Here is a 14,925-nt window from a genome sequence, read left to right on the forward strand (position 1 = left end):
GGTCCATTCCTCTAGTCTATTCGCCTGCTGTTTCAAGTATCTGGTGACAAGCGCTTGGCTTGTTGATTTCGCCAGCAGAGCTGTGTCGCCCGCGTAGAGTGCCAACTTGTTGGAGTTGTTCTCTGGCTTGGACACGTCTGCTGTTTATACCGAGAAGAGGTGTGGCGAAAGGACTGCACCATGTGGGACCCCTGCTTCAAGTAATCGCATGGTGGAGCTGACTGAACTTGCTCGTATTACAATTCGTAAAAACGAAAAAGAAATAATCAGAAGCGTAAAAAGGTTGATAATGCCGACAAAGACATGATCCATCGAATTGTATATAAGTTTTACGAAGAATACAAGGTTCCGACCCTAGAAATGGTCTGTAACGAGTTATGGGATTATTCCGATTATTAATATAAATCTTTAGTACACTGCGTGATATTTTGCTAGATTGTGGCTTCGAATACAGAAAAATGAATAAAAGAATGGTCATAACAGAGTTATCTCGTATCGTAGGATGGCGGTAGCAGTATTAACGAAAAATTAAAGATAGACATAGTGTACCTTGATGAAACTTGGTTCAACACAGATGATGTTGTTGAATATGGTTGGGTGGACGACGGTAATGAGTGCTCTCTAAATGGACCTTGTTCTCGCGGTAAATAGGTTATTATCCTACACGTAGGCAGTAATAAGGTCAGATACCTCTGTTAGGTACCTCAAATATTATTTCAACAAGCTACACAGAGAACTATTAGCTATTCGTCCACCATCGTTATTCATAATATTATTATATTTACTTACTTCTATGCTTTCATAGGCATCTAGATGTCTGTTATTGTTAATCAACTATCTCAATCTCATCAATCAATCAATCTCAATCAACTATAGTTTATTGAATGATTTTGTTGCAGAATATGATGGGCGACTGCCGATTTTTCTGATCTTCCATGATATCGGTGTGTTAAATGTTCCTTATATCTAATTTCAATAGATCTTTTAGTCTGTCCATAATATTTTGCATCGCAGACTTTTTTGAATTCTCGAATTTGTCCTTTGGATTTGCTGAGGGGCTCTGTAGCGTATGACTTGTTTTAAATTTTTAAATACCAGAGGAAATCCAAAAGACAAAGTCCTTTGGCAACATCGCATGTTGCCATGTCGAATGTGGCCGTATTCCGCAAATTCTGCCTTAAGCTTGTCAAGTAATAATGCGTAGTATGTTCCTGTAATGGTTTTTCCTTTTTGAAGATAATCGTTCAAAATAACTACACGACTATTAGTTTTCGCTTTTTTTAAAGCCAGTTCCCGCTTTGTTTGGACTGTATTTTTATTTAGGGGGTGAAATGGTGTATAACAATCGAAGTCTCATCTACAGCGCCAAAACTGGGATTTATTGCGCCTACTCTGTGAGCGTTGGAAATGTTCATCCGAACACGTTTCTGGTCTAAAGTGAGCAAACATCCAACGCTCTGATAGCTTTCTCATGCCTAAATGTTGATTTAATATGTGACAAACACGTTCTTTTGGCATGTTCGTAACCTCTGCTATCTCTATCACTTCAATTCGACGGTCGTCTAGCACCATTTGATGAAATTTGGCGATGTTTTTGGATTCTTACGGTCACGTATAAATTTAGCTACAGAAATTTCACTGTGCTAATAATAGGGGAGCTCAAGGGGGGATTTCGGGATTTACTAAAGCGCGGCAGATTAATATACAGGGGGATACCTTGTATCTGGGTAAGTACCTCCAGCAAATATGAGCCCCATATATAAGACCGGCCGTGAGGGATAAAGGATCAGATTAGTAAAAAAAAATTGATCATCAGAAATTTTCGAGCGCGTCAGATTGAGGTAGGGTGAGTTAATTATCTGCTAAAAAGTATATATTCCAGTAATCTGACAATTTGAGAGTGACGTAAAGAAAGGGGAGGGCAGCAAAGTTGTAAAAAAATAACGTCATTTCGATGTTCTCGAGCGTAGCCAATTTTTTCTATTTTGAAGGAAATAATTCAAGGATAACGAAAAATACAGGGTGTTCCTTAAATACATGCTGATATTTAAGGAGGTAATTCTTAGACCCATTTTAAGAAAAAAACTTCCTATGGACGTATGTCCTAAACGCCTTAACTTTTGAGATACAGGGTGGCAATGTTTTCAAAAATAATCAGTTTTTTAATAATAACTAAGATAATTTTGTAGACATCTTTGGCATATTTGGTACCTACATATGTTCCATGCCTCAAGGCGCATTTTCTGATGTACACAAATTTTTATTTTTTCAAACAGTGGCATCCCTACGGGTTTCGCATTGAATATTTTTGGGAAAAAGTACTACGCCAATGCTTTCTTTTCAAAATAAAATCATTTTTAAAATCCACAATTATTTTTGAGAAAATTTGATCTTCTGGTATTTCTTTGTCCGACGTATGATTTTCACTCAAAAAAATAAAAATCGACAGAAACCAAATTAAGAAATTAGATCAATTCCAAAATGAATGAGAATCTGAAAATTGCTTCATAACACATTACCAATTCCCTAATAATATTTGAAAACATAATCTGCAAAAAAATAAATTTTTCACAAAAACGAGTTTTATTTTATTTTGTGACAGTAAGTCTAAACCAATAGCACAAATTTGTTAATTAGTTATAATACCAATACTGATTATAAAAATTGTTGGAAGTGGCCACCTGCACTTAGTATGCATGCTTCCACCCTTCTACGCATGGAATTACGCACTCGTTCAAATATTCCCGGCGTATTTCGTATAGTTTCACACGAAGCAACTATTCGCTCTTCTAAAGTATTAACGGGAGTTTTATACACAAGAGTTTTAAGGTGACCCAATAAAAAAAATCTAAACTGTTGAGATCGGGGGATCTTGGTGGCCATTGCTGAGGTCCTCCGCGACCTATCCAACGATTAGGATAAACTGTATTTGAATGATTTCGGATAATTACACTGAAATGAGCAGGGGCGCCATCGTGCATGTACCATATACAATTCCTTAACGCAAGTGGCACATCTTCCAATAACCCAGGTAAGTTTTCTTCGAGAAAGTGTAAATAAGAACGACCATCAAGGCGTCCTGGTAGAAAAAATGGGCCTATTAGATGATCACCTATAATTCCTGCCCATACATTAACCGAAAATAGGTGTTGGTTATTGCATGGGGATTTTATTCAGCCCACACATGATTGTTATGGAAATTTTGAATGGAATTCCGAGAAAAATTTGCTTCGTCTGTGAACAAAATTTGTGTCTCAAACTGCGGATTTAGTGCAATACTTTGTAGATACCACTGACTGAAATTCACACGCTGTGGAATATGGTATGGGTATAACAAAAAATCAACCAAAATACGCCAAACAATTTGATGACAAATATCCAGAGTTCTAGCGATCTTCCTTGTACTCGTCTCAGGATGTTCCTCAATTTCTTGCAGCACCGCTTTCTCAATTTCGGGAGTTCTTACTACACGAGGTCTAACTTCCGGAGTCCCTTTCTTGAAACTACCAGTTTCCCCAAGTCGACGATGAATATTTGAAAAGGTTCGGCTATCTGGTAAGGCACGATTAGGATATCTTTCCTGATAAATGCGCATGGCTTCTGTTGCATTACCATCGGCAAGGCCATATACGTAATGCATTTGCGCCATTTCCGCATTCGTATAATTTACCATATTTACTGATATTCAGAAAAACAGCGGACTACCAAAATAACTTCAATAACACTTCAAAATCAATCAAAACGCGCTGTGACAGTTTTTAACACCAACACCTTACTTTAAACCAACATCAATATCAGCTACTGACGTTTGTACATACAGAGAATTCGTTTTTTATTGCTACGGTGGGTACGCTGTTTTTTCTGCTTTTAATCTTTAAAAGAAATCACATATCGACAAACTCCATATTTCCAAGAGGTGCAGTAAATACATTCTGCTACACGTCATTTATTCCAGGATAACTAAATTTATGTTTTCAAAAATTATTAAGCGGTGCTGCGTTATGACGTAATTTTAATTGAGAACAGTGCATCTGACAACAAACAAATACCTTTTAGATCCTCAATTATTTTGCAACAAATCTGATGTCTTAGTTTGCTTTCAGTCGATGCACGATACCGCATCAGATTTTTAAGGAATTTATCCTTAAGTAAAGCGATTTTTAATTTTTTGAGCGAAAACCATGCGTCGGACAAAGAAAACCCAACAAATCAAATGTGCTCAAAAATGTATGGAGATTTAAAAAATAATTTTTAATTCAAGATAAAGCAGTGGCGTAGTATTTTTTTCGCCAAACATATACATTTCAAAACTCGTACGTAGGCCACTGGCAGAGAAAATTAAAAAAATTGTACACCAGAAAATGCGCCTTGAGGCATGGAACATATGTACCAGATATGCCAAAGATGTCTACAAAATTATCTCAGTTATTATTAAAAAACTGATTATTTTTGAAAACTTTGCCACCCTGTATCTCAAAAGTTAAGGCGTTCAGGACATACGTCCATAGGACGTTTTTTCCTTAAAATGGGTCTATGAATTACCTCCTTGAATATTAGCATGTGTTTGAGGAACACCCTGTATATAAATAATCTGACGATTTCCGCAAGCCGAAATAATAATAATTCGTCGATAAAGTTTAATGCGTGCAGCTGTGTGATACCTATATTTCCCTCTTCGAGTTTCTATTCCTTTATTCTCTATTTACTTTTTCTCTATCTATTACTCTCTCACTCCGTACCCACTCTGAACTCTGTTGCCATGACGCCATCACAACTGAACACAGAGACTCGTTCGTGATGAAGATGATGATTAATTGATCAATTAATTGATGGATGTAGCCGTTACTATGTGGTAGGAAGTCATAATGAAAAAAAAAGAAATTAAACTGTCTATGTTTTTTACCACTTTTATTTGTAACTAACGTTAGGTACCGCAGTTTCGCCCTATAAGGACATTTTCAAACTTATACAATATAAGTCAGGAACATGCGTAATCTTTTAACCAGAAAACAGTCAACTCTTTATTCCCCTCATATAGACTCCCAACTCAGATATGGCATTTTATTGTGGGGTTTGTCAATTTTGTCAATTAGGTGTGCTGAGGTGTTTATAGCACAAAAAAAGATTGTTCGCTGCATGGCAGGAGTGTCTAGCTCTCATTCTTGTAGACAGTTGCTTCCAAACTTAGGTACATTGATAACACCATGTGTTTATATACAGGGTCCTGCAACAGTGGCGCGGTGTTCCATATCTCTATATAGGAAGCAGATAGGAATCTAATTTTCTATAATATTACCTTATTGCTCGAGCTCGACAAAATAAAAATATTGGCGGTCACACAGGGTGTTCGATTTTTTCTGGGCGGATCCCAACTGTGTCTTTTTAAATGGCAACCTATATTTTTTATCGCTTTTTCGGTTTCTTCATAGAAAATAAAATAAACTTTATGTATATCTGCACTTCGAAAATATTGACGGTTTTCGAGATATCTAGCATGACAGGTTTTTTTTTCCAATTTTCGTCACTCAGAATATTTGAAATTATAAAGTGGTGCCAAGTCCAGTTGAATTTTTTTTTGGTCGAATATTCTACATTGATAACTCTCTCAAACGATATATCTGAAATCGACCTGTGATATACAGGGTATGAAAAACCGCTTGCCAAATATTGTAAATGAAAATTTGCAAAATCTTCCTTATATTAAATGGAACACCCTGTATATTATTGATCCATAAGAAGCGCCAACGAAACCTCTACAAATTTCATTAAGTATTCCCTATGGCTAAGTTCAATAGTTTTTCTTAAATGAGCATTTCTTTCGAAAAATGGTCATTTTTTCAAAGCGAAATCCATTTGACGACTGATAAAAATATACGAAAGATATCTTGTTTCAATTTTGTACATTAGAAGGTGTCCAAACAAATATTTTTTAACGAAATAAATGTATGTACCTATCACTTTTTGCTAAATGGAGAATTATTTTTTCATTGGATGCAGAATTTCACTCATAAATCGTGCAATATCAAACCAAACAAGTTAAAAGAAAGAAACATTATAAATAACTATTTTTTTCATGTTATTATATTCATTCAGAGCTTGAGTTCTAGATATTCAAATTTGTCAACTGGCAAATTACAAAACTACAAAAGGGAGAGTTTAATTAAGGTTGATAATGAAACTTTTATAAAATATGTTCAACATGTCTTCCATTTTCTTGAATGCAGAGCTGAAGTCTATGTTTGAAAGACTGTTCTACCCTGCGCAAGACAGCTGGTGTAATGCTGCGAAAAGCATTCGTATTCTAAGTCGCATATTTTCGGGAGAAGTTGGTGGCTCAACGTAAACCATATTTTTTATGTATCCCCATAAGAAAAAATCTAGTTTCGTCAAATCTGGTGATCTAGCGGGCCACCGTACAGGCCCATTCCGTCCTATCCATTTATTGGGAAATACTTCATTTAGATGATCTCTCACTTCTGCCGAATAGTGAGCAGGTGCACCATCATGTTGTAACCACATTCTATTGCGGAGGTCAAGAGGAATATCATCTAACAAACCTGGTAAATCATTTCGTAAGAAATTGAGATACATTGCACCATTCATATGTCCCTCAAAAAAGTATGGACCAATTACATATTCTCCAATGATGCCTCTCCAGACATTTATCGACCACCTATGTTGATTATCCACCTGTCTCAATAAGTGAGGATTTTCTGTCGCATAATAATGGTAATTATGTCGATTTACAAATCCATTTTTATGGAATGTCGATTCATCCGACCATAAAATATTATTGAAAAAATATTCGTTTCGACGAATTTTGTTCATGGCCCAATTGCAAAATCTCACTCTTTTCTCGAAATCAGCATACAGTAGTTCTTGATGTAACTGAACGTGGTATGGATGCAAGCGATGTTTCTTCAATACTCGTTACACTGATCTCTCACTTATATCCACTATTTCCCCAATTTGTCGTTGACTCCTACTAGGATCTTCTTCAACAGCAAGAAGAACTTGCAATTCATTATCTTCATTACTAGCTGGCTTGATGCGCTCATGTTTGGAATAATTAATAGATCCAGTTTCAACGAATCGTCCCAAGACCTTTCGGAAAGATCTTTCATCTGGATGCCTTCTATCTGGATACCGTTGAGAATAAATTCTACTTGCCAATAAACAATTCCTGTCTGATTCACCTAATATGAAAATCATCAATCAAATCACTTTTTGATAACAACATTCTGATGAAATTATACCGACAGTTCAACTTCACGATTGACTAAAAATTTCAATATTCATTTGCAGCCAAATATTTTGTTCTGTCATTTGCCAGACTACTTGATTTCCAATAAATATTTCATTCGCTGAAAGGTTGTTTTAGACCGAAAGAATATGGCACAAATTCCGAGATTTTTGAAATTATTGTAACTATTCAAGAACGTCCATTTTGTGGTGTAATTCGCAACTTGTTTATCTAGCAACAGGTAATTTTAGGAATGGGCGATATTTTAAGGAAAGGGTATTTTTTGTATATTCTTATCAGTCGTCAAATGGATTTCGCTTTGAAAAAATGACCATTTTTCGAAAGAAATGCTCATTTAAGAAAAACTATTGAACTTAGCCATAGGGAATACTTGATGAAATTTGTAGAGGTTTCGTTGGCGCTTCTTATGGATCAATAATATACGGGGTGTTCCATTTAATATAAGGAAGATTTTGCAAATTTTCATTTACAATATTTGGCAAGCGGTTTTTCATACCCTGTATATCACAGGTCGATTTCAGATATATCGTTTGAGAGAGTTACCAATGTAGAATATTCGACCAAAAAAAAAATTCAACTGGACTTGGCACCACTTTATAATTTCAAATATTCTGAGTGACGAATATTGGAAAAAAAAACCTGTCATGCTAGATATCTCGAAAACCGTCAATATTTTCGAAGTGCAGATATACATAAAGTTTATTTTATTTTCTATGAAGAAACCGAAAAAGCGATAAAAAATATAGGTTGCCATTTAAAAAGACACAGTTGGGATCCGCCCAGAAAAAATCGAACACCCTATGTGACCGCCAATATTTTTATTTTGTCGAGCTCGAGCAATAAGGTAATATTATAGAAAATTAGATTCCTATCTGCTTCCTATATAGAGATATGGAACACCGCGCCACTGTTGCAGGACCCTGTATATGAAGCATGTATGTATGTTTTCCGAAACAAAAATAAATTCACACCTAATGATAACGTGCACAATTATCATACGAGAAAGGAAAAAGATATACATTTTCATACGGTCCGTTTAAAGCTGAGTAATCAATCTCCAAATAGCATGGGCGCTAGATTATTCAATAACCTTCCACCTCAAATAAAAGGAAAGGAAAGTTTACATATTTAAAAAAAATTATTGAAACAGTTTCTGTTGGAAAAATGTTACTATTCAGTTGCTGACTATCTCAATGAATAAATGTATGTAATCGTTTTGAATTGTTGCATTTTTTAAGTAGGCGTATGTATTATGTATTTTTATATATTTTATTGGTGTAGTGTTATGACAACTTTCAATGCAATTTTTAGGGTTGTCATTTAAGAAAGAATAAAGGAGTAAAAAAAAATAAAAAAAATATGCATGCATGCCATTTCCTCAGCTTTTCAATTAATCAAGTTCAATGAATTAAAAAAAAAATAAAAAAAATTGTTTTTGTCAGATTAAACGAATCCCTCTAGATAATCGTCAGATTATGAGAAAGCACGTCTGAAACATAAAGATGAACCTTATATATCTCAATCTGACGCGCATGAGTATTTCAAAATGGCGAATGTGTTTTGCACATTATAATAATGGCCGCGAGTTTGCGTCAGATCGAAATCGTCAGATTATTGAATGGGAGCTTTTTTTTGTTGCACTTAACACCCCCTTAGAAAATCTGACGCGCTCGATCAATTTTTTTTTCACTTTTAACTCTTACGTATGACCACCCACATCATGCAAACGACCAGATTAACATACCAACATTATTATAAATACGTAGGACATTGATGCTATCAATATCTGACGCGCTCGAGTATGTCCATGCAACATTATTTTTTTACATATTTAAAAATCTATAGCTGCTTTCCCCACCGATGAAAAGGTATATATTATATAACATTTTTTTCTTCTTATCATCTAAGCTTTGCAACCTGATATGTCTCAATGACGCTCGAGTAAATCCCCATTTTCCATCGTGGGCTCCGCTGCTATAAATGATGGTACAGAGTCTCAATACAAAGAATCCAACTCATCTTTGATTCACGTAGGCGTATTGCCTTCCAAAAACAAATATTTATTGACAGCTCGATACTCGATTTTGTCCATTTTCATTAAAACACTTACATCAACTCACTCAAACGACTGTTACATAACAACTCCGCGTCCAAAATGGCTGAAACTTTGGTGGGTAGGTTCGGTTAGGTTAGGTCAAAAGTGAGTGGGTGTATTCGAGCCTCCACCGCAACCCGCAAGGGTTTATTGTGGCTTAGCCCTATTCAAACTCGATCAAGTAAACCCAGCTTCTCAACGAAGCCGATCAGTGAGAGTATGATTCTGCCAAACTCTGAAAAACTGATTCGGTCTGCAGCGGGGCAGGCACAAAGCATATGGTCTGCTGTACCATCATTTTCCGACAGTCTGAGTCGCTACAAATAATGATTCAAATGACAGTGACCTATAAGAAGGCCTATTAGACATGATAGATTATCACCGATGAAGCTGCTTGCAGCACCCTCCTTTGCAAAGGACCAGAGTCAATTTGTTGAGCATTTCTATTGAGATGAGTCGTTTTTGTCAATTTGCTACTAATTTAGACGTTTCTCGGTAGGAGCTAATAGCTTTCAACGCTGCTTGACTGTCTGACTTGTGTGTGAGGTTGGATTCTACCAATCTCTCGGCACACACTTCAATAGCATAGATTTCCGCTTGAAATACAATTGCATAGGTTCTTAAGCAGGTTGATATCTCTGTCTTGGGTCTGCAACTGAAAACACCTGCGCCAGAACCGGAAGGTGTTTTTGATCCATCTGTGAACCGACAACTATCTGCTCTTAATATTTCCTTCTCTCGGAGGATCCAGTCCTCTCTACTCGTGAACACTACTTTATAAGGCAGTTCGTAGTTGACAGTTGGAGGCATAAAATCAGAGGTCATCTTCAGAATGCTGTGACTTCCAGTGTCAACCAACAGTCTGTTGCACTCTGCATTGAATTGATTTGTGCAATGGGGAATGTTCCTCCTGACAAAAATCAAGAAGTTTTCATAAAATAGCTCTAAAACAACGCATTTCAAACATATTTCAGAGGCGTGCTGTTCTGTTTACTTATGTTCTGAGTTCCGAGACATTCTGTGACATATGACATTTTGTGCACCTAACCTACCTTCCTCTATATAAATAAATAACAAAACAACTGTTGTTAATGTGGCTTGTGGAGGTGGTATTGAACTATAATTTATATTTTGCCTTAATTGTTGATTTATAAAGATAATTTTCCTTTTTTAAAGTAGAATATCTAGGTAAATATAAATTATTTCAACTTGATATAGGCGCTGTTGCCAATATGTGAATTAGAAACAAATCCCTTTAAAAATTAAAACCCAACATTTGAAACATCAATTTGCATACTTTTCGAAGTGAATTTGAAAAACTCAACTTTATTTTGTTCAAACTTGCATTTGCTGTAATAACCCAAATTGAGGAACATTCCCTATTGGCAATGTGCACAAGTCTAAGTAGTCCATCTAGTCTCTCTCTCCAGAAAAACGTGGAGAGGAGGTAGATCTAAAATAATCTGCAAGGCCGCTGACGAGGTGATACTGTTGGCACCACAGATGGCCAGACAAGCCTGTCTCTACAGGGTGTTCCTTAAACACATGCTAATATTTGAGGAGGTAATTCTTAGACCCATTTTAAAGAAAAAACGTCCTATGGACGTATGTCCTAAACGCCTTAACTTTTGAGATACAGGGTGGCAAAGTTTTCAAAAATAATCAGTTTTTTAATAATAACTGAGTTAATTTTGTAGACATCTTTGGCATATTTGGTACACATGTTCCATGCCTCAAGGCGCATTTTCTGATGTACAATTTTCTTAATTTTCTCTGCCAGTGGCGTACGTACGAGTTTTGAAATGTATATCTTTGGCGAAAAAAATACGACGCCACTGCTTTATCTTGAATTAAAAATTATTTTTAAAATCTCAATACATTTTTGAGCACTTTGTATCTGCTGGGTTTTCGGTATCGTGCATCGACTGAAAGCAAACTAAGAGATCAGATTTGTCAAAATAATTGAGGATCTAAAAGATATTTGTTTGTTGTTTGAAGGTGATTGACAATGTTTCGTGATGAGTTTCACTAGTTCGGACTTCCATTGTCTACTATATAAAATGATTTGAAATCCCTGAAACAAGTTAAAAAAAAAAAAATTAAAAAAGAATAGTTGAAAATAACAATTATATTAAGCAACAATAAACCTGAAATGAAATGATAGTGAAATAACCTACAAGTAAAAATATAATAATTGAATAAATAAAAATTAAAGGAATGAAAAAAGAAAATAATAAAAAAATAAAAAAGTGTAGAGATTCCAAGTCACGTTAGTTCACGACGTTTCGATTGTTGGTATCTACAATCGTCTTCGGGTGATGACTGTACTGATTCCTCCGAGAGATGACTATTTTATAGGTCGTTGAAATACTTTCACTTTCTCTACTTTCCATTTTCCGCTTCACTGATTCCGTGAGAGATGACCGTTTTGGCGGGAGTTGGTCATTTTTCGTTTGATGATGGGTTTCCATATGTTTCGTATATCTACGCTGGCCTGGCTGAATACGTTGTTGGACAACATGTATGCGGCTTCCTTGAATGACCAACGTATAAAATAGTCATCTCTCGGAGGAATCAGTCCAGTCATCACCCGAAGACGATTGTAGATACCAACAATCGAAACGTCGTGAACTAACGTGACTTGGAATCTCTACACTTTTTTATTTTTTTATTATTTTCTTTTTTCATTCCTTTAATTTTTATTTATTCAATTATTATATTTTTACTTGTAGGTTATTTCACTATCATTTCATTTCAGGTTTATTGTTGCTTAATATAATTGTTATTCTCAACTATTCTTTTTTAATTATTCTTTTTTTTTTTTTTTTTTTACTTGTTTCAGGGATTTCAAATCATTTTATATAGTAGACAATGGAAGTCCGAACTAGTGAAACTCATATTTGTTTGTTGTCAGATGCACTGGTCTCAATTAAAACTACGTCATAACGCAGCACCGCTTAATAATTTTTGAAAACATAAATTTAGTTATCCTGGAATAAATGACGTGTAGCAGAATTTATTTACTGCACTTCTTGGAAATATGGAGTTTGTCGATATGTGATTTCTTTTGAAGATTAAAAGCAGAAAAAACAGCGTACCCACCATAGCAATAAAAAACGAATTCTCTGTATGTACAAACGTCAGTAGCTGATATTGATGTTGGTTTAAAGTAAGGTGTTGGTGTTAAAAACTGTCACAGCGCGTTTTGATTGATTTTGAAGTGAGTAATTTAGTGAGTAATTTTATTCAATTTTCATGTCAATCAATTATTCAGTTACATGATTTGTTTTCCGTGCGATTTACAATTCAAATGTCTTATCATATAACCATATATTACACAATCTGTAGCCACCTAAGCTAGGCTTGTGTCGTGGCTACAGACTGATATAAGGTGTGTTATATAATGTATAATGAAATAAATACAAAAAAAGAAAAAACTAAAATAGGTCGTTTGGTTACATAATACTATCCACCTCACTAGGTTAAAAACCGCAGTTGGAGAATGATGGCTATAGTGAGGAAATAAGAAGAGAGAAAGAGAGAGCAGGTAATTTAGCTTAAACATTTTCAAAGATATCCTGCAATTGATCATAATGATTTCTGATGAAAACTTTCAATTCCTTCTTGAATTTATGATAATTATTAATATTCTTCAAATGGAGTGGTAGCTTATTGTATAATTTAGGGACAAAATATGTCACAAATTTCTGGTTATGACTCAATCTACAGCGTGGTATGGTAATTGCTTGGTTGGAGGTCATTCGCGTATTATATTTATGTGAAATGCTGTTGATGGGGTTCCTACAAATCCATAATAAACATTGATGAGCGTATAATTTTCTGACTGAACAAACCACTTTGTTCGTAAAGTAACTCTGTAGAATATCTTCTATCCTTTTTCAATGCGATTTTGATCAATGTATTTTGTATAACATCAAGATTATGTAGTGATGTTTTGAATAAGCCACCCCATACTAAGATGCAGTATCTAATCATCGACTGAAGTTATTTTGGTAGTCCGCTGTTTTTCTGAATATCAGTAAATATGGTGAATTATACGAATGCGGAAATGGCGCAAATGCATTACGTATATGACTTGCCGATGGTAATGCAACAGAAGCCAGGCGCATTTATCAGGAAAGATATTCTAATCGTGCCTTACCAGATAGCCGAACCTTTTCAAATATTCATCGTCGACTTGGGGAAACTGGTAGTTTCAAGAAAGGGACTCCGGAAGGTAAACCTCGTGTAGTAAGAACTCCTGAAATTGAGGAAGCGGTGCTGCAAGAAATTGAGGAACATCCTGAGACGAGTACGAGGAAGATCGCTAGAACTCTGGATATTTGTCATCAAATTGTTTGGCGTATTTTGGTTGATTTTTTGTTATACCCATACCATATTTCAAGAGTGCAGGCATTACTCCCCAGAGATTTTCCACAGCGTGTGAACTTCAGTCAGTGGTATCTACGAAGTATTGCACTAAATCCGCAGTTTGAGACACAAATTTTGTTCACAGACGAAGCAAATTTTTCTCGGAATGCCATTCAAAATTTCCATAACAATCATGTGTGGGCTGAAGAAAATCCCCATGCAATAACCGAAACCCATTTCCAACACCAATTTTCGGTTAATGTATGGGCAGGAATTATAGGTGATCATCTAATAGGCCCATTTTTTCTACCAGGATGCCTTGATGGTCGTTCTTATTTACACTTTCTCGAAGAATACTTACCTGGGTTATTGGAAGATGTGACACTTGCGTTAAGGAATCGAATATGGTACATGCACGATGGCGCCCCTGCTCATTTCAGTGTAATTGTCCAGAATCATTTAAATACAGTTCATCCTAATCGTTGGATAGGTCGCGGAGGACCTCAGCAATGGCCAACAAGATTCCCCGATCTCAACAGTTTAGATTTTTTTCATGGGGTCACCTTAAAACTCTTGTGTATAAAACTCCCGTTAATACTTTAGAAGATTTAAGAGAGCGAATAGTTGCCTCGTGTGAAACTATACGAAATACGCCGGGAATATTTGAACGGGTGCGTAATTCCATGCATAGAAGGGCGGAAGCATGCATACTGAGTGCAGGTGGCCACTTCCAACAATTTTTATAATCAGTTTTGGTATTATTACTAATTAACAAATTTGTGCTATTCGTTTACACTTACTGTCACAAAATAAAATAAAACTCGTTTTTGTGAAAAATTTATTTTTTTGCAGATTATGTTTTCAAATATTATTAGGGAATTGATAATGCGTTATGAAGCAATTTTCAGATTCTCATTCATTTTAGAATTGATCTAATTTCTTAATTTGCTTTCTGTCGATTTTTATTTTTTTGAGTGAAAATCATGCGTCGGACAAAGAAATACCAGGAGATCAAATTGTCTCGTAGTAGTGTAGTGGCGTAGTACTTTTTCCCCAAAAATATTCAATGCGAAACCCGTAGGGATGCCACTGTTTGAAAAAATACAAATTTGTGTACATCAGAAAATGCGCCTTGAGGCATGGAACATATGTACCAAATATGCCAAAGATGTCTACAAAATTATCTCAGTTATTA

At 35.5% G+C, this 14,925-nt stretch overlaps 2 protein-coding genes across 9 annotated transcripts in view; both read left to right on the forward strand.

The window, feature by feature from the left end:
- LOC141483248 (uncharacterized) overlaps positions 1-14,925 on the forward strand; it is a 403,587-nt gene that overhangs the window by 227,925 nt on the left and 160,737 nt on the right. The gene's annotated exons all lie outside the window — the stretch shown is intronic.
- Positions 1-14,925, forward strand: part of LOC111515695 (4-aminobutyrate aminotransferase, mitochondrial) — a 179,114-nt gene that overhangs the window by 46,646 nt on the left and 117,543 nt on the right. The gene's annotated exons all lie outside the window — the stretch shown is intronic.

Source organism: Leptinotarsa decemlineata, unplaced genomic scaffold (assembly GCF_025532065.1).
Source record: "Leptinotarsa decemlineata unplaced genomic scaffold, Ldec_3_MD MMD2_tig00003192_RagTag_RagTag, whole genome shotgun sequence".
Classification (NCBI taxonomy): domain Eukaryota; kingdom Metazoa; phylum Arthropoda; class Insecta; order Coleoptera; family Chrysomelidae; genus Leptinotarsa; species Leptinotarsa decemlineata.